The sequence below is a fragment of the Mastomys coucha genome, unplaced genomic scaffold (assembly GCF_008632895.1).
Source record: "Mastomys coucha isolate ucsf_1 unplaced genomic scaffold, UCSF_Mcou_1 pScaffold22, whole genome shotgun sequence".
In the NCBI taxonomy this organism is placed as follows: Eukaryota; Metazoa; Chordata; class Mammalia; order Rodentia; family Muridae; genus Mastomys; species Mastomys coucha.
In genome coordinates this window covers 142,299,706-142,321,461 of record NW_022196905.1, presented here as the reverse complement: position 1 = coordinate 142,321,461, position 21,756 = coordinate 142,299,706, and the positions used below count along the sequence as shown (strand labels likewise).

The 21,756-nt window shown below is 43.9% G+C and overlaps 1 long non-coding RNA gene across 1 annotated transcript; it reads left to right on the top strand.

Moving 5' to 3' along the window:
* The first annotated feature begins 7,267 nt into the window (after positions 1 to 7,267).
* On the top strand, positions 7,268 to 21,381 carry LOC116071028. Its single transcript, XR_004110679.1, has 2 exons — positions 7,268 to 7,320; positions 20,990 to 21,381. It is a non-coding gene; the product is annotated as an uncharacterized LOC116071028 (long non-coding RNA).
* The last annotated feature ends 375 nt before the right edge of the window (positions 21,382 to 21,756 follow it).

Here is a 21,756-nt window from a genome sequence, read left to right as displayed (position 1 = left end):
AAAAAAAAAAAAAAAAAAAGCAAACAACAAAAACAAAAACAAAATAAAAAATACCTCAGATTCCATAAGCAAAAGCTCTGTAATGGAAGCTGCAGATGTGCTGGCTCTGGGGTTCAAAACAGGAGTGACCTGGAGAGGCTCTCTTAGTCTCAATTTACCTCTGACAGCTCTGGCCCTCCCCTGACAGGAGAGGGATGTGAGAGACTGCCAAGAATACCAAAGTGACTCCACCTGGTGTCACTTTGTCAGGCTTGGGCCTCTCCCCCACCCTCACCCCCCCACCCACCCACCCCCGCAGTGCCTGGCTTCCAACTGTCAGTCAAGTCTCTCCTCTGCTCTCTCTACCCCCCACATCCCCCAACACATACAGGTACACCTCCCTACTGTGTGCAGAAATTCCTTGTAACAACTCTTTTGGGCATATCTGACTAGCGCCTACTGGGCCATCTCTCACCTCACTAATTTGCATTTTGATGGATCTTTGGCTACGATACCCACCTCTCCCTTAGCACACCAAAATCGATATTTGATATAGAAAAGATGACATTCTTAAGGATAAAATGTAGAAACCATTAATTCATGCCTTGAATAGGTATTGATGTTTTGGATTATGAGATCGCTGTACAGAGAACATGTTTTCTGTTGGTGATTTAAGGGATGGGGCACTAAGCATTTTAGTCTTGAATGCAGAGGACTTTCCAGTTAAAACTGCCATTCTAACCACAGAATATATATGACATGTGTAACTCTTTTTATCATAGTCATCAAGTCTATAAAATAATAATAATGGTCAGGAATGGAGAGATGGGTCTGTGCTTAAGAGCACTCACTGGCTACTCTTGCAGAGGACCCAGATTTAGTTTCCAGCACCCACATGGCAGCTCAAAACCAACTGTAGGAGATAACTAGGGGATCTGATGCCCTCTTCTGGCCTCCACAGGCATTGCATGCATGTAGGGGCGCAAACATAAATTCAGCCAAAGCTTCATAGAGATAATTTAAAGGGAAAAAAACCTTTAAAATTACTAGTCGTTTTCTAGTTTGTGTCTTTTATAATCCTTACCTCCATTTCACATACTTTCCTAACAACAGCTTAAGGAAGAGGATAACTGACAGACAGCAGAACCAAGACCTCACGCTCCCACGCTCCCACGGAACCCAGCTGCTGAAGGGCACGCCTACATCTCTCCTTGTTGCCTGGGCTGCCGTTCTTATTCATCTATTCTTGGGTTCCCAGAAGTGATCCTGACATGGTCCTCATTCAGCCCTGCTTTTTTTGTAATGCAGGAATAAACAACCATTTGTAGTCAAATTAGCGTGCTTCACTTCCGAAGGAAAATTATTTCCATTCATCTTCTTCCAAAATAAATACATAAATAAGTAAGTAAATCGCATCGTGTATGAGTAAGTCGACCCTTTAGGCTGTATTGTATTACTCTGATCTATTTCCTCCTCTCGCTGCCTCCTCAACTCCCCGGCCCCGGATTCTCTGGAATGCAGTGAGTCACTGGCATATAGACACTGAACCATCTGTCATCAGCTCCAGCTATGGATTGCTCTAGAACAACGGAACTTAATTATCAGCAAAGTTTTTGTTTTTTAAACATCCTCTCCCCGAGGATCTAAAATTATTGCTACCCAGCAGTCCCAGCCAGAGGAGCCTCTGTTGCTTACTTTCTTCCAGACGGACAGCAGCATGAGGACGTGACCCAGGACCTACTCAACCTTCATTCAATGCCTAGTGTAGTACCAAGCACACAACAGCATTCAGTACACATGCAATAAATCTTTTGGGGTATAAATTTCAAAACTCTAGCCCTGTCAATCCGGGCATAAGTCGGGAGACCAGAGAAGCTGGAGCTTGCTGAGTCAATCACACATCACAGCCCTCGCCCTCCCCCGCGGGCACCTTACTTTCTGCTGGCTGTCGTTGTGGGTGTCCAGGTGATGTCTTTGCCAACCTCACAACTGCCTTGTCTTCCCTGTCCTCCTTCACCTTAAACTAGGCTTCAAAGACATGAGAGACCAGAGAGTAGGTGAATGTCCCCAAGGAGGTCACATTGGACTGTCAGAGCGTCAGGGCCTGAATATTCTTATAGTGGTATGGATGTGCATGGATACTTATGGAGAACAATAGACAATTCAAATATTGTAGTCCTTCTTTAAATATGAATTTCTAGACAGTTAAAATCTAGAGTTAGAATATGAACAGACACTATCTGTCCCCATTTCCTTTCTGTTGTGCTTTAAAAAAAAAAAAAAAAAAAAAAAAAAAAAAAAAAAAAAAAAAAAAAAAAAAAAACCTGCCTAAAAGCAGCTTAAAGGAAGAAAAATTTATTTGGTTTAAAGTACCAGGTTACAGTTCATCATTGACAAAGCAGGAGCTCAAGCAGCCAGTCCTAGCACATCTACAGTCAAGAGCAGAAGGAAATCAATCCATGCATGCCTGCTCCTGCTTCTACTTGCAAACATCTGGCTTTTTCCTGACCTGTATAATACAGGACCCCCTGCCTAGGTAATGGTGCTGCCCACAATGGGCTGCATCTTCCCACATCAATTAACAACTCAGTCCCCAAAGGGAGGCCCACAGGCCAGCCTGGTGTAGGTATTCCTGCCACTGAGACTCCCTTCTCTGCTGATTCTACATTGTGTCGAGATGAAGGTTAAAAGGAACAGACACAAATCACTTGCCAGGTTAATGATTATAGTGTTTCATTAGAATGGCATAATAACTTATTGACATATATTCATTGTGTGTAGTGATAGATTTAATGAACATGTTTTCATTCAAATATAATATGTTCCTTAATATATTCACCATCCTACATTCCTCTGTCTCATTCCTAATTTTAGCAGATTTTTTTGAATTTTTCTCCATTTGGTATAACAGTGACTATAATTTTCTTATATCTCTTATTATATTGACATATGTTCTTTCTTTTCCTAGTTTGTTTGTTTGTTTGTTTTTTGGAGTTTTTATAACGAAGTGATATTGGACTTTGTCAGAAACTTCTTCTACATCTATTGATATAGTCATGTGATTTCTGTTCTTGAAGATGTATTACAGTTACTGCTTTGTGAACCATCCCTGCATCCCAGGAATTAAGAGAACTTGACCATAGTGAATGATCTTTTGTTGTGTTGTCGAGTTCAGTTTGCCAGCATTTTATTAAGAATCTTTTGCACCTGTGTTCATCAGAGATATTGGCCTGTCATTTTTTTTTTATGTGTCTTTATCTGGGTTGGTGTCCAGATAATACTGACTTTGTGAATTGAGTCTGGTAGTGTTCTTTTTACTTCTGTTTCATAGAACAGTTGGAGGGACATGAATGTTAATTCTTCATTAAAAAGCCTGGCAGAGCTCCCAACCTTAGCTCCATCATCCTGAAACTCTAAGCACCATAAAAATGAGGTGGAGAAAGAAGAGATCATGCAGGCTGAAGTGCAAGAGAAAAAAGACGAGGCAGAGGACAAAGTAAATTAGCCCGTGCACCCATGAAGGGAGAAGAGCAGATATAAGGGATGCTGGAGGCCCCAGATGCTGGGACAAGTTACGGACAATGGATGTGGAACTTCACAACTCCTCTCTAGGACCACCTCTGGGAAACCACAATGCTTCCAACCAAACCAGCGTCCACTGCCCTTGACCTGTGGCATTCAGGACTAGTCCTGTTCTCACCTGTGGCCTAGTGTGACTTGTGTACAATAGATTGTATTTCTCATGATCTCAGGTGAAGAATAGAAAAGACAATCCAGCTGTGTTCATCTGGGCCTGAGTGGTTTTTTTGTTGTTGTTGCTTTTTGTTCGTTTGTTTGTTAAGTTGGGAGACTATTTTTTACCATTTTCATGTCATTGTGTTTGTAGATCTGTTTAAGTTGCTAATATTCTCTTCATTTAATTTTGGTAGGTCACATATGTTCAGAAATGTATCCATTTCTTTAAAGTTTTCTTTAAGATTTATGGGAATATAGGTTTTCAAAATATATCTTACTGATCTTCTGAGTTTCCTTTGTGTAATTCAGAATTAATTCCTTTGTAATTAATTCCTTTGTGCAAGTCTCTCTTTAACCAGTAATTTAATTTGCAACTTCTCTTTCTTTTGGTCAGTTTAGACAAGGATTTATTAGTTTTTCTTTTCAAAGAACAAATCATATATTTCATTGATTCTGTGTCTTGCTGTATTTCTTTATTTCTTCTCTGATGTTTATTCTTTCTTTAAATGTTCTGGTTCCAGGTTTAGCTCAGATTTATTTTCTAGGACCCTAAGATGTAACATTAAGTTACTTATTTGGGTTTGATCTAATTTTACTTTTTTTTTTTTTTTTTTTTTTTTTTTTTTTTTTTTTTTTTTTTTTTTTTTTTTTTTTTTTTTTTTTTTTTTGGTTTTTCGAGACAGGGTTTCTCTGTGTAGCCCTGGCTGTCCTGAAACTCACTTTGTAGACCAGGCTGGCCTCGAACTCAGAAATCTGCCTGCCTCTGCCTCCCAAGTGCTAAGATTAAAGGCGTGCGCCACCACTGCCCGGCCTAATTTTACTTTTTGAGACAGGGTTTCTCTGCATAGCCCTGGCCATCCTGGAACTCACTCCGTAGACCAAGCTGGCCTCAAACTCAGAGTCCTTCTTGCATGTGCCCAGTGTCATGACCCCAAGGACAGGCAGGCACCTGTCAAGAATTAATCCATTTCAGGCTCCTATATATCCACAGTATGACTAAGACTCAGGGGTCACTGCAGAAGAGTGGATAGGAAGCGTCAGAGGAACAGGGAGAGACTGGGGCTCCTAGGAATGTCAGAAGCTAGCCCCAGGAACTCTCACCAGCATGACAGTCAAACATGGGATGAACACGTGTAACAGAATTAGCCATGCCATAGTGGATGGAGGAAGTCCACGAGTCCTCAACTCTACACAAAGAACTGCAGGCATCTAGGGATGCTGAGACTGAGGAAAAATAGTGTGGGTATCAAAACAGACAAAGAAAAAGAGCAATCAGGCTGAAGAGATGGCTCAGCGGTTAAGAGCACGGGCTTGTCCTCCAGAGGTCCTGAGTTCAATTCCAACAACCACATGGTGGCTCACAGCTACCTGTAATGGGATCTGATGCCCTCTTCTGGTGTATCTGAAGACAGCTACACTATATTCATATGAATAAAATAAATAAATCTTTTTTAAAAAGAAAGAAAGAAAGAAGGAAGGAAGAAAGAAAGAAAGAAAGAAAGAAAGAAAGAAAGAAAGAAAGAAAGAAAGAGTATTCTGTGAAAAGGAATTGAATCTTGTTAACGGGGGTGGGGGGGTGAGGAACACACTGAGTACCAGGGGCAGTGGGGCAGATGAGGACCAACAGTAGCAAAGCTTTGAGTCAGCAAGTGGTTGCTCATTAGGGCCACATATGGTCAACTTAGTCCTTTAGACAGTTACATCAACTGTTCTGTCATTCCTAGCAGAGGCCGTGTTGGAAACCTGGGGGTGCAAAACTCTATGAGGTCACAAAACAGACAGAATTTCAATTGGTGATGACTTGGGAATTTCTTATGATGACTTAGAATTCTGATCTATTTACATTTCTTTTTTTTAAGATTTATTATGTACACAGTGCTCTGCCTGCATATATGTATACTCACCAGAAGAGGGTGCCAGATCTCATAGATGGCTGTGAGCCACCATGTGGTTGTTGGGAATTGAACTCAGGACCTCTGGAAGAACAGTCAGTGCTCATAACTTCTGAGTCATCTCTCCAGCCCTTCACGTTTCTTTAAACAGACTTTGGGCTGGAGAGATGGTGCCTCAGTGGTTAGAACACTGGCTGCTATTCCAGGGGACCTGAGTTTGATCGCAAGCACCTGTAAGGCAGCTCACAACCATCTCTAACTCCAGGGAATCGAATGCCCTCTTCTGACCTCTCTGAGCTCCAGATATTCACATGGTGCACTGATACGCGCATGCAGGTAAAACATCCATAAATATAAGATGAAATAAAATAAACAGATGTAAAGCTTGCCAACAAATCTCCATACCCAACATTAATAAAATTATATGGCAGCTATAAATTGAACACGAGCCTCTGATTAAGAGCTCTAAATAATGTTCCATAGTAGCTTGATTGAGAAATGAACTGCAGTGATTTATCTGGGGCAGACTCTACCTCCTAGGGGAAAAAAAAAAAAACCCATCCTTGTAAAGTCAAAACAAACTTTTAAATCCTGTACTGCAGTTGTATGTATCAATAAAAATCTCCAGGCCACCCCCCCAAAAAAAATCTCCACAATACATACCTGAATGGTAAAGGTAAAACAGTGTGTGTGTGTGTGTGTGTGTGTGTGTGTGTGTGTGGTGTGTGTGTGTGCACACGCACACACACTAGAGAGCTCAGTGGTTAAGGTCAGTGGTTAAGGCACTGGCTGCCCTTGCAGAAAACCCCAAGTTCAGCTCCCAGCTCCCACATGACAGCTCACAACCATCTGCAACTCTAGTTCCAGGGGACCCAGTGTCCTCTTTGGGACACTGTACACAGGTGGCACACATACATACATACATGCATACAAACGTGCATACAGGCCAAAAACTCATACACATAAAAGTAAATTAGTCTAAAAAAACAAAAACTAGACTTAATGTAGTTGATTTTCTCTTTCAGCTCAGTCTATTAAAAAAAGAAAGGAAAAGAAAAGAAAATATTGTATTCCTCTTCAGTACTTTTTTCTTTTCCTGAAGTCTGTTTGGATTTAAGGTGTTTCTCGTCAGCCATGCCTGATATGAAGGAACCAGGTCAGCCTTGGAGCCCACTCACCTGTTCTCAATGCTTCTCTACAACAAGGCTACTCAACCCCCAACCCAGTGTTGACCTTGCGCCCCTGACCACCCTCTTTCCCCTCCCCTGCCTCCCCATCCTCTTCTGTCCTATACCACTATCAAAACTTTCAGAGCCCTGGGCACCGGGTCAGAACATTCGAGTTTCTGGTTCATTTCCTTTGGGTTTGTTTCATCGACATCCCTCCCTTTCCACGGGACAAGGAGCCCCTGAGAGGCAGCCATTTGCCCACTTGCCTGGAGCTCACTTTTCTCTTGTCTCCCGTTTTGCACTCTGTTGAGGTTTGGTCTTTTGCTATGCTAAATACTGGTTGCTCCCAGAGACGGAACACATACCCAGGTGATGCTATGTGACCTTGCCCTGCTCCAAGTTATCCCTGATTGGTGAATAAAGATGTTGACAGCCAATAGCTGGGCAGAAGAGACATAGGTGAGGTTTAGGGTTCACGGGGCTTGGGGTTTGAGGAGAACCATGAAGTGGGAAAAGAAGGTGGAGAGAGAAGCCACCGCCAAGGGGTAAGAATTTTAAAATAATGGCCCTGGGGGCTGGCTAATTGGAGTTAAGAGCAGCCCAGATGGAATATCAAACTATATAATGGGATTATTGGCTGGGAAATATCTATAATAGCATGGAGAACAGATATCTGCCAGCTCTTGTGCTGATTAAGGCTTATTATGAATATAAAGGTTGTGTGGTGGCTATTCCTGGTTGTCAACTTGACTATATGTGGAATGAACTACAATCCAGAATTGGAAGGCTCACCTGTGATCCTGCTCTGTAGGCTGGGAGATACAAGTTTCTGACCTGGATCTTGGCATGAAGATCTTGAAGCATAGTGGCTATGAATCCCAGGAGATCAAAGCAAGGAGATCTCTGAGTTCAAGGTCATCTGGGACAAAGCAAGTCACAGATCCAGGCATGGTGGTACACACTTTTAATCCGGGCCACACCTCCTGGAGACCTACATAAGGACATAGGAAGAAGGAAGGCTCTCTCTCTCTCTTTCTCTCTCTCCACCCCTCCCCCCTTCTCCTGCTTGCCTTGTGGGACTGAGCAACTGCTAGAACCTTGGACTTCCATTCACTGCTGTTGCTGACCATTGTTGGGGAGCTGGATACAGACTGTAGGTCATCAACAAATTCCCTTACTATATAGAGACTACCGTAAGTTCTGTGACTCCAGAGAACCCTGACTAACACAGGTTGAATGTGTCTTTTACTTGCAGACTAAAGCGGGGTAGAAACCCCGGATTGGGATTAAATATTTTCTACAACAGCAGTCAGTCCCCAATAGACTAATTTCCACTGACGTCTACATGATGTGCTCCCTCTAAAGGAGATTAGACTCAGACTAGAGAATTTTTTAAGTAACATTAGCATCTGAGTTGTACACCATTACTGTTTGTGACTCTCAGGGAAGAATATCAACAAGAAAGGCCAGACAGAAAACATAAATAATTTTATAAGTGATGGTATTATGAGCATGCACTTTTGCAAGCTTTAACTAACTAAATAGTCCCGCTGAGCAACAGTGGAGACCACTAAGTGCCTTTGTTTGCCTCTACTGACATGTGGACGGGGCGTGGTTTCTCCCCTGAAAACACGTGAATTCCACAATAAACACATTGAAACAGGACCCACAGAAGAGCATTTAGCAAGAATTAGTTGATTAGGATTTCAGAATTATGATCTTGTGATGATCCAAGAAGGCTGAAGAGAACCACGCAATGCCCAACTAAAGAAAAATGGTCAAAGAAAATGGTCCCCGAGCCCAGAGCTGGGAGAAGTCTGAGTCTTTGAACTTCTTTAACAGAGACTGGCCAAGGGAGGGAATACTTTAAACTGAGGAAACAGGAAGTACACAGATAAAAAGTTTGTTTTGTTTCTTACGAGGATGGCTGTTCTAGAAGCACTCTTCCAGGAAACCAGTCCTTTCCCACCTAGAGGTTGAGATTTCCTGAGAAAAACACAAATAGCCTCTCTCTCTCCCCATGGCATAGTGTGGAGGCTCAATTAGTCACTAAAAAGCTGCAGAAATGGACCTGTCCACCCACACCCATCCCGATGTTATCGGCACAGGAAGGGTATGAGTAACTTTAAAGAGAGAGCTGGAGAGACAGGGGCAGAAATAAAGCAGGCAGGCAGGCAGGCAGGGTGTGTACCCAGGCAGCAGGACAGCAGGGAAGCGTGCCATCCTCCTCGAAGAAGATGGCTGGCTTTCAAGCAATGATTAAGACACGGAACATTACAAGGCTGAGACCCTGAGACTAAACCATTCTCAAGTCAATCCCTTTCCCCTCTGGGGAGTACCTAGAAAGAACTGGTTTTGGTGAACCATAGCGCCTCCTGGTGGTAGCCCACTGAAGCGCAGCCCTTGTGGAGTTGTAAGATGGCCAAAAGGCAGAAGGGAAAAAAGTTATTTTTCTCCATCCTCCCTCTGGATGCAGGCTCCTACATGAGAGACTGTATTTGAACCACCGACATTGTCTAGTCTGCGGTTCACACTAGATTTACAGACTCACCGTCATGCCGGGTAAAGCCAATAGCTTTATATTTTTAAATCATTTGGGCTATTTAAGGTTCTTTGCTGTATTATGTCTTTAATTTTTTTAGTTCATAGCCCATCCCCACTGAGGGAACGCAGCCCCCCTCCCTTGGCTTCTTTCCTTTTAACCTCTGCTAGTAGTGTGTGGGTAACTGCTAAGACAAACCAGGTTGAGGCTGACTTTATTCTGGATCACTATACAATGCAATTTTGTTCTGGGGCTCAGAGATGGGACTCAGGTCCCAATATGGTCCAGACAAGTGTAGATATATAGGTAGCTGGCAGGTGTGACCAGTGGGTAGAAAATTAATATGAGGAAATATCTGAACTGGGATCCTAGTTCCATTGGCTTAATAAGGTTCACTTGGAAGATGGGGAGAGGGGGCGGGGCGATGACACACCTCCTCAGACATCAAAAGTGAAGTAGCTAAAGTGTGTGTGTGTGTGTGTGTGTGTGTGTGTGTGTGTGTGTGTGTGTGTGTGTTGGGGGTATCCTAAACTGACCTGTCAGATGTCAGGGCTCTTTAATAGAATTAGATTTTACAAGGATGTGCTCTTGATACATCTAGGATGGGAATTGGCTTACAGGCAATTCCACTAAGCTCCGCCCAACAGCTACTTAGCAATACCTCTGCCATTACTACCTGCGCTGATACCAGGTGTGACCCAGTAACCCAGTGACCCAGATGTGGCAACTTGACTGTTCGCCACCCTAGCTCTCTCTTTTCTCTGACTCTCTGTCTCTGTCTCTCTCTCTTTCTCTTTCTCTGTTCTACATTCCCACGTGTTCTCACGTGTTCTGGGGCTGGCCTTTCTGTCCTTCTTTGTCCCCTCCAGCTCCCCACCCTTCCCACAATAAACCTCCTTCTATACTAGGCCTGGGTGTGGCGTGATTTCTCTGGGGGACACCTTGTCATGGGCCTGCCAGGTACTCCCTTATTCCTGCTGCCTCGTATCGCTTTATAGTTCGTAACAATGATATCCCTAGTTACTCAACCAGGCAATGCCCACTGGAGTGAGCTGTTTTCCAAAGAGTTTATTCATGAGGGAGTGAGATCCCCAACACAAGGATGGGCTCCCCTGAAGGTATGCTTGAAAACGTGATCTTCTATCACACGGGGCAGTTAAATTTCCATCGCTCTTCCAGAAACACACGGTTAGAAACTGACCAGGTTAGCATAAGGTGTGGGTGAAGCTCCGGCCTTCTGTTGTGACAAGGTAACACATAGGACACCTGTGTGTATCCTTGTGAAGGTTTGACTGCTTCAATGAGTTTGAGATCAGCAAAACTATCCCCAAAGCCCTGAGACAAAACATACAGGGAGGGGCTTGAGAGATGGCTCAGCGGGTAAGAGCACTGGCTGCTCTTCCGGAGGTCCTGAGTTCAATTCCCAGCAACCACGTGGTGGCTCACAACCATCTGTCCTCTTCTGGTGTGTCTGAGGACTTCTCCAGTGTACTCATACATACATATAAAACAAAATAAAGCAAACAAAAACATACAAGATTCCTTCAAAGTTTTACCACAAACTACACTTCAGACCAAATAGAACATGCAGAATTACCACAAACACGTCTGACTTTCTAAGAGGCAGCAGTCAGGATGTGCAGAGCAGAGGCGATCAGCCCAGAGAGGGCAGACAGGTGTTCTCAAGCAAGGCTTTCATTTATTTTGTTCCTATAAGATGATTGGTTTCTGGAGAATTTCTAAGAAATGACATGAACATTTAAAACAACCAAAAAACTCCCAAAATGTCACTATTGACATCCAATGCAAACACCGCATCTCTGGATCAAAGACATCGCTCACCAAAAAAAGTGGGCAACACCAGGAATTCCATCTTTCAGACTTAGGTTAAGGGCCACCAAAATAAGAACACATTGGTTGTTTCTTTAAGTGCTGAGGATTTTAAAAATAGCACAGGACAGGTCTAAATCAAACGTTTCATATGATCTAGCACACTATGTGCTAAAAACCCTTTCTGAGTTTTGTTTAATTTTAACCTGGAAGCACAGTTGTGAGGTCAGTCCTGTTGTGACCCCTGGAAAGATGAGGAAACAAAGGAAACAGCTCAAAGAGGACATTAACTTGCATAAAGTGACAATGGCTGTACCCTAGGCTGTGCGCCCTGGCCTCCTTCCTGTATAGGATCCAGGTACTTCCTGGCACCTACAGGTTCCCAAGCTCTTTGCAAAGTACTCTGCTGGTCTCAACGCTCACGACAACACGCAGGAGGATGTGAGGCATGGAGACACCACGTCACAGTGAGAACCTGAGACCCACAGAGGCTCAGTGAGCCACATTGGACAGCAAACAACTGCCAAGGGTCAGAACCGGGTTTGGGGGCAGGCAACTTCTGCTCTGACACCAAAACCTTCAGGACCACCTGTCTTATGCAATCCCAGGTAACTCAGTCGTGCCTGTGTAGCTTCTATACAAGTAATCTAAGAATTTTGTGGTTGTTTTTTGTTTCAGATTTTGTTTTTTTAAGTCAGTGTAGTGGCTATTCCTGGTTGTTAACTTGACTATATCTGAAATGAACTGCAATCCAGAATTAGAAGGCTCACCTGTGGCCAAAATTATCAATGTGAAGCTCCACAGTCTTTGGGAGAAGGGACTGCTGCTCTTTTGAGGAATGCTATCTCCCTGGTGCCACCGCTGAGACAGATTGCCTAACATTGCACAAACCTGGTTGAGGTCCAAGCAGGTTTCTGATTTTAAGAGAGTTAAGAGCTCAGCAATGGTAGATGGAGAAAGGAGGTCGTGAAGATGCAGTTAGAGTTCTCCTACACTCCAGGGTTTGCCGTGTCAAGGTGGCCTGGTGACTCAGCTGCAGGCAGTCAGTCTGTAGTCCAACTCCCAACAAAGGTCAGCAGCAGCTGTGAATGGAAGTCCAAGGATCTAGCAGTTGCTCAGTCCCACAAGGCAAGCAGGCGAAGCAGAGTGAGCCTTCCTTCTGCCAATGTCCTTATATAGGTCTCCAGCAAAAGGTGTGGCCCAGATTAAAGGTTGTGTGCCTTTAATCCCAGATGATCTTGAACTCATACATCTTCCAGTCTTAATCTTCTGGGATTCATAGCCACTACGCCTCAAGATCTCCATGCCAAGATTCAGGTCGGAAACTTGTATCTCTCAGCCTCCAGATTAGGGCCACAGGTGAGCCTTCTAATTCTGGATTGTAGTTCATTTCAGATATAGTCAAGTTGACAACCAGGAATAGCCACTACAGTCAGTTTTTGTGTTTGGTGGTTTGGGGTTTTTATTTGTGTTTGACAAGATATGTAACCCTGGTTGACCTGGAACTCCTCATTTAGACCAGGCTGGCCTCAAACTCACAAAGATCCATCTACCTCAGCATCTCAAATGCTGGGAGTAGAGATTTGTGCCGCTATGCACAATCTAAAACAATAGTTTAAAGGAACAGTGAGAATGAAGAAAGTCGAGGCAAGAATGCTCACAAGATGACAAGATTTGGGCTAGAAATATGGCTCAGCGGTTGAGAGCACTGACTGCTATTCCAGAGATCCTGAGTTCAATTCCCAGCAACCACATGGTGGCTCACATCTGTAATGGAATCTGATGCCCTCTTTTGGTGTGTCTAAAGACTTCTCCAGTGTACTCATATACATAAAATGAAAAAATAAATCTTAAAAAGAAAGATGACAAGATTTGTCATTATCAGCCACTAGTAATGTATCTACAACAATGCACCATAAAAAGATGGGTCATAAATGGAAGATTTGGGCCACAAAGTCAAAGAAAAGGCAAGCCAGGGAAAGAAAGAATAGCTAGCCTCAAACACCTTGCCAACTTTAGAAACAGTGACAACCAAAATGATACAGTTCCCAGTAATCACCTATTCAAGATGATACAGTACCAACCACTCCCTACCACAAATATAGTACCTAGTACTCCCCTATTCACTATGTTCAGTACTTAGTATTCCCCCACCCAATGATGGTGCTTAGTACTCCCCTACCCACTATGATACAATACTTAGTACTCCCCCACCCAATATGTCACTCACATATAAACACACACATGCTTGAAGGTGGCCTGGCCAGAGCGAGGGCCAGAGGGAAGGAGAAGGGAAGAGAGGGGGAAGGGGAGGGGAAGAGGCTTAACACAATGAAGTTTATTTCCAGCTCAGGTTATGTGTGCCAGATGGGGAAATATGACCATCCACAGACTTCAGCTGATGGGTAATGGAGAGTCACTTCCTTGATATTGGTAGAATGGGAACTGAATTGGGCATAGGTTCTCATGTCACCTTCTGCCCACATTACTTGGGCCAAAGCAAGTCACAGGATGTGCACAGCTTTAAACGGGGCAATAAAAGGCAAACTTAGAATGTGCCTAGAAAAGAGAATTCAGTTACGTCCAACCCTAATGACTGGGACATCCCGTAAATGTCACTGGAGAAAGGAAATTGGAGCAGAACACAGAAGTGTGTGATCACCCAAGAAGGTCGTCTTTAACTCTGTGACCTCAGCTAAAGACCAACATGAAGATTTTCCCAGGAGCAATGGCAGGTGTTGAAAAGGCAATCAGCCAGGAGGTGGCTGGACCACAGAACACTGGGTCCTTAGGTAGGCAAGCCAAAGACCACCTCAGTGTAAGAAATTCGCTTAGCCCACCCACAGCCAACCTCTGACAAGCCATTCCCCTGCAGTGAGCCAAATGAGTTCCACCTCTTCCCTGTAACAAGTCAAATGTTGTCTTTGTCAAGTTCACATGAAAGACTTCCTCTTCCTTCCCTTGGTTGGAGCCCCAAACTTCCTAAGGTCTGGAGCTACCCCAACTTATGGCTGAATCACTGCCTACACAAATAAATGCTATAATAGAGTGACATGTCTCAGTTTACCATCTAACGTGGTTTAGCTAGTGTGGGGGAGGGGATGAGGAGGCACTGCAGGGAGCTGGTGGCCATGGGTGTATGCCAATGGGACAAAGAAGACACATCATAATTAAGAACTTGCCCCTGAACCTTGATATCACAAAGCCCTAGGATGGATGGCACATGTAAACTTTAGGCAGAGGAAACATTTGAGACTACCTTGCTCACAGCCCTGCGATTTTGTTTTGTTTTGTTTTGTTTTTTGTTTTTTTGTTTTTTGAGACAGGGTTTCTCTGTGTAGCCCTGGCTGTCCTGGAACTCACTCTGTAGACCAGGCTGGCCTCAAACTCAGAAATCCACCTCCTCTGCCTCCCAAATGCTGGGATTAAAGGCATGCGCCACCACTGCCCTGCTATCCCTGTGATTCTTAATGAATAACTAATAGCACCGAGTGGTCTGGTAAGAGCTGGAAGGCTGCCTCAGTGGCTAAGAGCACTGGCTACTTTTGAGGAGGACCCGGGCTCGAATTCCAACATCCACATGGTGGCTCACAAGCATCTATAACTCCATTTCCAGAGGACTCAATGTCCTCTTCTGGCTTCCATGGGCACCAGACATGCAGGTGGTGCAGACACATACATGCAGGCAAAGCTCTCAGACACATAAAATAAAAATAAATATGTCTAATTTTAAAAGTCTCCTGTAGAAAGTGTGCGGCTAGGGTCAGTCTGCATTGATGTTATCTCTGCATAAGATGCGATGGCTTTGATGTTTTGCTCACTGATTATGTGGGCAGCTACTAAGCCAAACTGGCAGGCTAGTCCTGATAGATTTTAAATAATGCTTTTGGCAAAATAAACAGTAGACAGAGCCAAGACTACTGGGAAGGAAAAGAAGCCCATGACAAGGAGGCAACATTGTAACATCTTCCCTTAGGAGGCCCCCAGAAGGCTAAATTCCAAGAACTAGGCTATTCCATACCAGGGGGAACCCTACAGTGTGTGAGAGCGATGCCTGTGAAACCCTACAGTGTGTGAGAGTGATGCCTGTAAGCCTCTGTCTTGGCTTTTCGACCCTAGGAGAAAGTAGAATACACACCTGAACTGGCAGAATGAGGATGCGGGTGATTCGCAGCAGAGCCCCACAGCGAATGGTGGACTGAGGGGATCTCGGCTGCTTCTGCCTGTGTTTCCTCTGCTCAGCAGCCAGAAGTGAACTAAACCCAGGTTTACTTCTCACAACATTTCTCAAAGATTCACACTCATAAGGGTCCCCAAATGACCACGAAACATACCAGAGCTGAGCCTGTGTTTGTAATCCCATCATTTAGGGTGCCAGGGTGGGAAGGAGGATCACAAATCTCAGGCCAGCCTGAGCTGCACAGGGAGATCCTGTCTCAAAAACCAAAGCAAGTTCACAAGTCATGGGAATGCTCCCCACCAAAGGCATTTACTTTGAAAATAAGGTTCTATTGTCCTCTATGGAATGCCCCCATGCTGCATAGGCCAGATATGGCTACCTGTTTGGCTGGGGGGGGGGGTGATGAATTCAAGGGCACAGGTGTCCCAGTCAGATCTAAGAAGAAATGATAGTTTTCCCTTTCGGCAGCATTTGCTTCTAACCTCAAGATTCTGAAGGCTTGGGGCATGCCACTCCAAAATACAGTGCTCCAGAAGATGAAAGCAGAAATGGTGACATCACTTCCCTCGGTCAGAGGGTCATGACTGCCCAGCATGGCCTTAGGACCCATAAGGCCCTGGCTTCGATCTCCAGTACCAACTCACTAACAAACCAAGAAATGTCCTCTGACTTGAGAGGTGCCACTCCTATACCTGCTGAAAAGAATAGTCGTTCTGGTCACAAGGTCACAGAGAGGAGCCTGAATAAGCAGGCTTTGGTATCTCACCTTATCTACAAGAGATGGAACTTCATTATCCAACCATATATCCCCATAACAATACACTTCTTCATATAAACTAATAAGACAAGGATACCTCCCCTCTCTGGCTACAAGACTCCATTGCAGTAGCCCCTGAGCCAGTCAGCATGGCCTTCCACACATGAAATCTGCTTTCTCTGACATTTCTAAGAGACACAATCTCACAGCAAATGGCCTGTTCCTCTGTCTCTTACACTCTCTCCTGCCCCTCTTCCTCAGTGGTCCCTGAGCCTTAGGTACAGGAATTGTACTGTAGATGCATCACCTGGGGCTGGGATCAAGATCTCTTGTTCTCTGCATTAGAAATGTCAGGGCTGCACACCTGAAGTCTCATTAACAGGGCTGCCTAAACGAGACCCAAACAAGGACAGCATCAATGGACATGCTAACGTGGAAGGGGAAAACTAGAGGGGCTTCAACCTTAGCAATGAACTGGGGGCAAATAGGGGATGCCAAAAGCCAGAAAAATTATCTTCACCAGAAGAGATGCCCCCATATTGCTTATCTAATACCAAGTGGTCAGCTCTAAGACCATATGCATAAAAGTAACTTTATATGGATGGAGCAGGTTGTATTTTTGTGTTTATATATTTAGGAATGTATGTGAATATGTGTATGTGTATGTGTATAGTATATGTATATGATGTATATGTATGTATGTCTGTTATGTGTATATGCATAGTATATATATATGATGTATATGATATATATGTGTGTATGTGTATATGTATAGTATATGTATATGATGTATATGTGTGTATATGTGTATATGTATAGTATATGTATATGATGTATACATGTGTTTATGTACATATATGTGTATATATATTTGATGTATATGATATATATGTGTACGTGTGTTTATGTGTATGTGTTATATACAGCATATATATGATGTATATGATATGTATGTATATATAAAACAACAATTAAAGAAAAGAAAGATCATGAATTTGAGAGATACCATAGTGGTTGCATGGGAAGGGTTGAAGAGAGGAAAGGGAGGGGGAAATTATATTATTATAATTTAAAATTTGAATTATTATTTTAAAATCTGCTTTATTGTCTTTAATAAAAAGAAAACAGGGTGGTGCATGACTTTAATCCCTGCACATGGAAAGCAGATGCAAAAGAAGATCTCCACAAGTTTGAAGCTAGCCTGGTCTACAACAGAGAGCTCTGGGCCAGCCAGGGCTACATAGTGAGACCCTGTCCCAATCAACCACCACAAAACAAGACGATAAAAAAAGTAACATTAAAAACACATAGGATCTTCATTCCTTAGGAATTCCTCCTGTCACAGAAGATGTATATTAAATGGATCTGTGTGCTTTTTTTCCCTCACTGTGTGAGCCTGGGCCATGACTCCAAGATGGGAAAGGAAGATACTGATGAGATGTGTGGCCGTTTCCACACACTGTTGGTGGCAGTCCAAGCCCTTCTCCGGAGGGTGTCTGTGACACACTGTTCCGGAGAAGCGGTGGAGAGAATATCCCAAGGTGACAATGAGGCCGGAAGTGATGTGACGTTTGTACGTGATGAGGTACTCATTTCTCAAATAAAAAAAAATCTGCGAAGAGAAGAATTATGACTACTATTTACAACAACTTTTCATAAACATCCCCAAATTCCAGGCACAGGACAAAAGACGTGACTCACCCTGCACGGAGGGCAGCCCAGCCAGGGAAGTGGGCCCGGGGAGGATTGCTTCCGTAATAATGCCTGAGGGTGGCTCTCAAGAGGTCTGTAGGAAGCTGATAATAGGGCATTTTGCTGGAGGGTCTGCTGGTAAAAAATCTAAGTTTTGAAGAGCATTTCCTTAGTTAAAAATGTTTCAATTCCAGATCTTGACTTGAATTTTTACAGGTCCACATTTGTAAAGACTTCAGGCTCATAATGACAGACAGACAACTGACTTGTATTTGTAATTGTGCCTGATGGTGGGGTGGTCCCTGAGAGTGTGGCTTGAAGTCTCCGTTTCTATGATTTGAGTCCTGCCCCACCCCCACCTCCTTCTGTCAGCCTACAGGAAGCCTTCCCACCCACCATCATTAGAAGCATCAGTGTGCCTTGGTTCCATTTGGCCTGAGGTGGGGTCAAGAGTTCGAATTTTACAAAGGTTCCACAATGTTCTGAGGATAAGAACTTAAGAACAACATTCAGAAATATTGAAACCTAGTCAATTTCTCATATTCAAAAAGAAATAGAAAATCAGTCTTGGTGTGCAGAAACCACAGACCCTCCACATTGCTGGTTGAGGATATAATACAGTGACCGTGGGCAGAAGTGTGTAGTCCCTCCAAAAGTTGTGGATTAAAGTACCATGTGGAGCTGGGCAGTGGTGGCACATGCCTTTAATCCCAGCACTTGGGAGGCAGAGGCAGGTGGGTTTCTGAGTTCGAGGCCAGCCTGGTCTACAGAGTGAGTTCCAGGACAGCCAGGGCTATACAGAGAAACCCTGTCTCAAAAAAACCAAAAATAAATAAATAAAGTAAAAAAATTTTAAAAAATAAAGTACTATGTGATCCGATAAGCCCCATTTTGGACACACACTGGGCAGATCCAGAAGCAAGGTCTTAAAGACAGATTTGGAGCTAGAGAGATGGCTCAGTGGTTAAGAGGCCTGACTCCTCTTCCAGAGGTCCTGAGTTCAATTCCCAGCAACCACATGGTGGCTCACAACTATCTGTAATGGGATCTGATGCCCTCTTCTGGTGTGTCTGAAGACAACAACAGTGTACTCACATATATAAAATAAATAAATCCTAAATAAAATAAAATAAAATAAAATAAAATAAAGACAGATTTGCTTATTCACATTCACCATAGCTAAGAGGGCAAAAAGCACCCCAAATATCTAATATCTACTGATGGATTATTGCGTGTGGTTCATATTTGCAGCGGAATATGACACAGCCTTGAAACGATGTGCTTTGAGAATATTAGTCTGTTTGAAATAAAGCTTTCACAACAGACAAACCGGTGCAAATGGATATAGGACCTGAAGGAATCCAATTCATATATACAAGAGTAGAAATGTGGGTGTCAAGGTAGGGAGCAGAAGGGGATAGGGGAATGGTTGCAGGTGGGTATGGATACTCATATGAATGGTAGTGAAGGCCACACAGTGCTATGAACTAGTTAGTAGCAGTGAACTACACACTTGGAAATGCTTCACATGGCAAGGTGTAACTGGCACACACCTGTAATCCCAGCACTGGGGAGACGATGTAGGAGGATCTCTGAATTCAAGGTCATTGGCAACTAAAATGTGAGTTCAAAACCAGCCTGGGCTATGTGGGACCCTGTCTTGAAGAAATAACAAAACGCAAACACTGGTGTGTGCATTCCACACCACTGAAAAATTATTTTAACAATCAAATGGGAAAGGCTAAATTGTTAACCCTAAGTACTTGCTTTTCAGATGGAAAAATCTAAGTCAAAATTCTCTTAATGAATACGGGCTTCATAGAGACTGAGCAATCTCCACAGCCAGGCAAGCAACACACTACAAAGCCGAATCTAGCACACGGACACAGCAGCACTCCACATTCAAGGACAGTTTTTAAAGATCCCAAGGTCAAGGCTGGAGAGATGGCTCAATGCCTAAGCGCACTCACTGGCTGCTCTTGCAGAGGACCTGGGCTCAGCTCTCAGGGCTCAGCAAATCACCCATACGCATAAAATAAATAAATCTTTAAAAACAAAACAAAAAGACCAAGGTGCATAGATGCTTATTTGTCCCAAGGACTCATACAAGCTTCTTCAAATGTAGATTGCAATTAGCAACTTAAGGGGCTGGAGAGGTGACTCCAGCAGTTGAGAGCACTGGCTGCTCTTCCAGAGGACCCAGGTTCAGTTCCCAGAATCCACTTGGCAGCTCACACCTGTCTGTGACTCCGGTTCCAGGTTATCTGACACCCTCACATGGACTTACATGCAGGCAAGACACCAATATACATAAAATAAAAATTTTAAAATAATAAGAAAAGGAAATTAGTAAGACATTGATCTCGTCAAATTCACCGTTAGAAGGTTTCTCCATTCTGTCATAAATACCTGCTTCCTTAGACAGAATAGAGCATGGTTATCACTGCATTAGGGTTTACTTTAGATCTCACAATTAAACAGTTGGAGAGATGGAGTGGTGGGGAGTGCTTGCTGCTCTTGCAAAGGACTTGAATTTTATTCCCAGCATCCATGGTCAGTGGTTCACAATGCCCTGTACCTCCAGATCCATGGGAGTTGAAGCCCTTTTCTGGCCCACATGCACATACGTGCATGCATGCATGTGTTCATCATGCATCTGTCAGCCCAAAGGATTTCTAGAAACTCTCCCATGTTCCATAGCCTTGACCTTTGACCAAATCCAGAAAAAGTTTTGGCACTGCCCAGTGATAGCCTCCAATATTCTGGCTTCACAACTGCCCCCAAATTCATACCTAGGTTCCCTATGGCCTTCTATAAAACCTCTTACCAAGGACATTCCCAGGACGGAGGGGCTACACACGCTGCTCTCCAGTGGCTCCACTAGGGGCCCTCAGACGGCAGGAGACAGAGCCAAAAGCAGCCAAATCTACGGGCTGTCCTTTCCTCCTGTCTGATTTTCAGGAAGTTTCCGTCCAAATCTTTGAGCACTTCCTGCCCCCTTATCTCAGTTACGTGTTTGGCTCAACGTGATTTTTTTTCCCTATAGGGCGTATATAGAACTCTTAGAGGAAACAGGACAGACATAAATACACTTTGTTGAGGCTATAGGACCTGGGAACAATAGCCCATTGCTAATAGGGACAACAACCTAGCAAGGGGTGACTATTTTTCTACACAAATGTGACAGTCATATTCTTCCCATTTACTCCATAGCTGCTTCCAATAGACCAAAAGCCTGCCTGAAATGTGCAATCACTTCCGTACCCACTGTCCACTTCAGGACGGATGAGGGGAACCGGTGAAGGCTGAAGATGCAACTCCTCCCCCACCCGTCTCCTTGGGAAGGTGTGCCTCACAGTCAGGATGCAAGACAGGTAGCTAGCAGCGATGCTGTAGAGAAATGTGAAGAGCCTACCAGGACTTCAGTTGTCTTTGGTCACGGGACCACTTTGGAAGCAAAACCACTTTCCTCCGATCTCCCAGGGCGTCTAGCCCCTCCCCCAAGGTTATGATCTGTAACAAATACAACCAGAGTCCAGACTCAGCTCACACACCTTCGTCTGCTCCAGGTCGGACTTCGGAGAAAGAGATTTTTAGTTTTTGAACTCTTGTCCTGTGTGATCTTTGTTTCTAGGATGGGCGGTGAGGTCCCAATCAGTAAAGAGAAAAGTTCAAGTTCTTGAAACCCTGGGAACTTGGGAAGGAAGTTAAATGCGGCCCTAGAACAAGAGAAGCAGGACACAAGCTGGAACTCTTGTTTCTGTAGCATCTGTGGCTCTGAGCCCCAACCTAAGAAAGAGCCACAAGTGAGACTGAAGGGAGATGCAGCTGGAAAAGTCTCCTAGCTGCTTTGTCTGCCCCTCCCCTCCTGGTCACCCCTAATTCTGGTCACTCTGGGTTTTTTGTTTGTTTGTTTGGTCTTTTTTTTTTTTTTTTAATATGAGTACACTGTAGCTGTCTTCAGACACACCAGAGGAGGG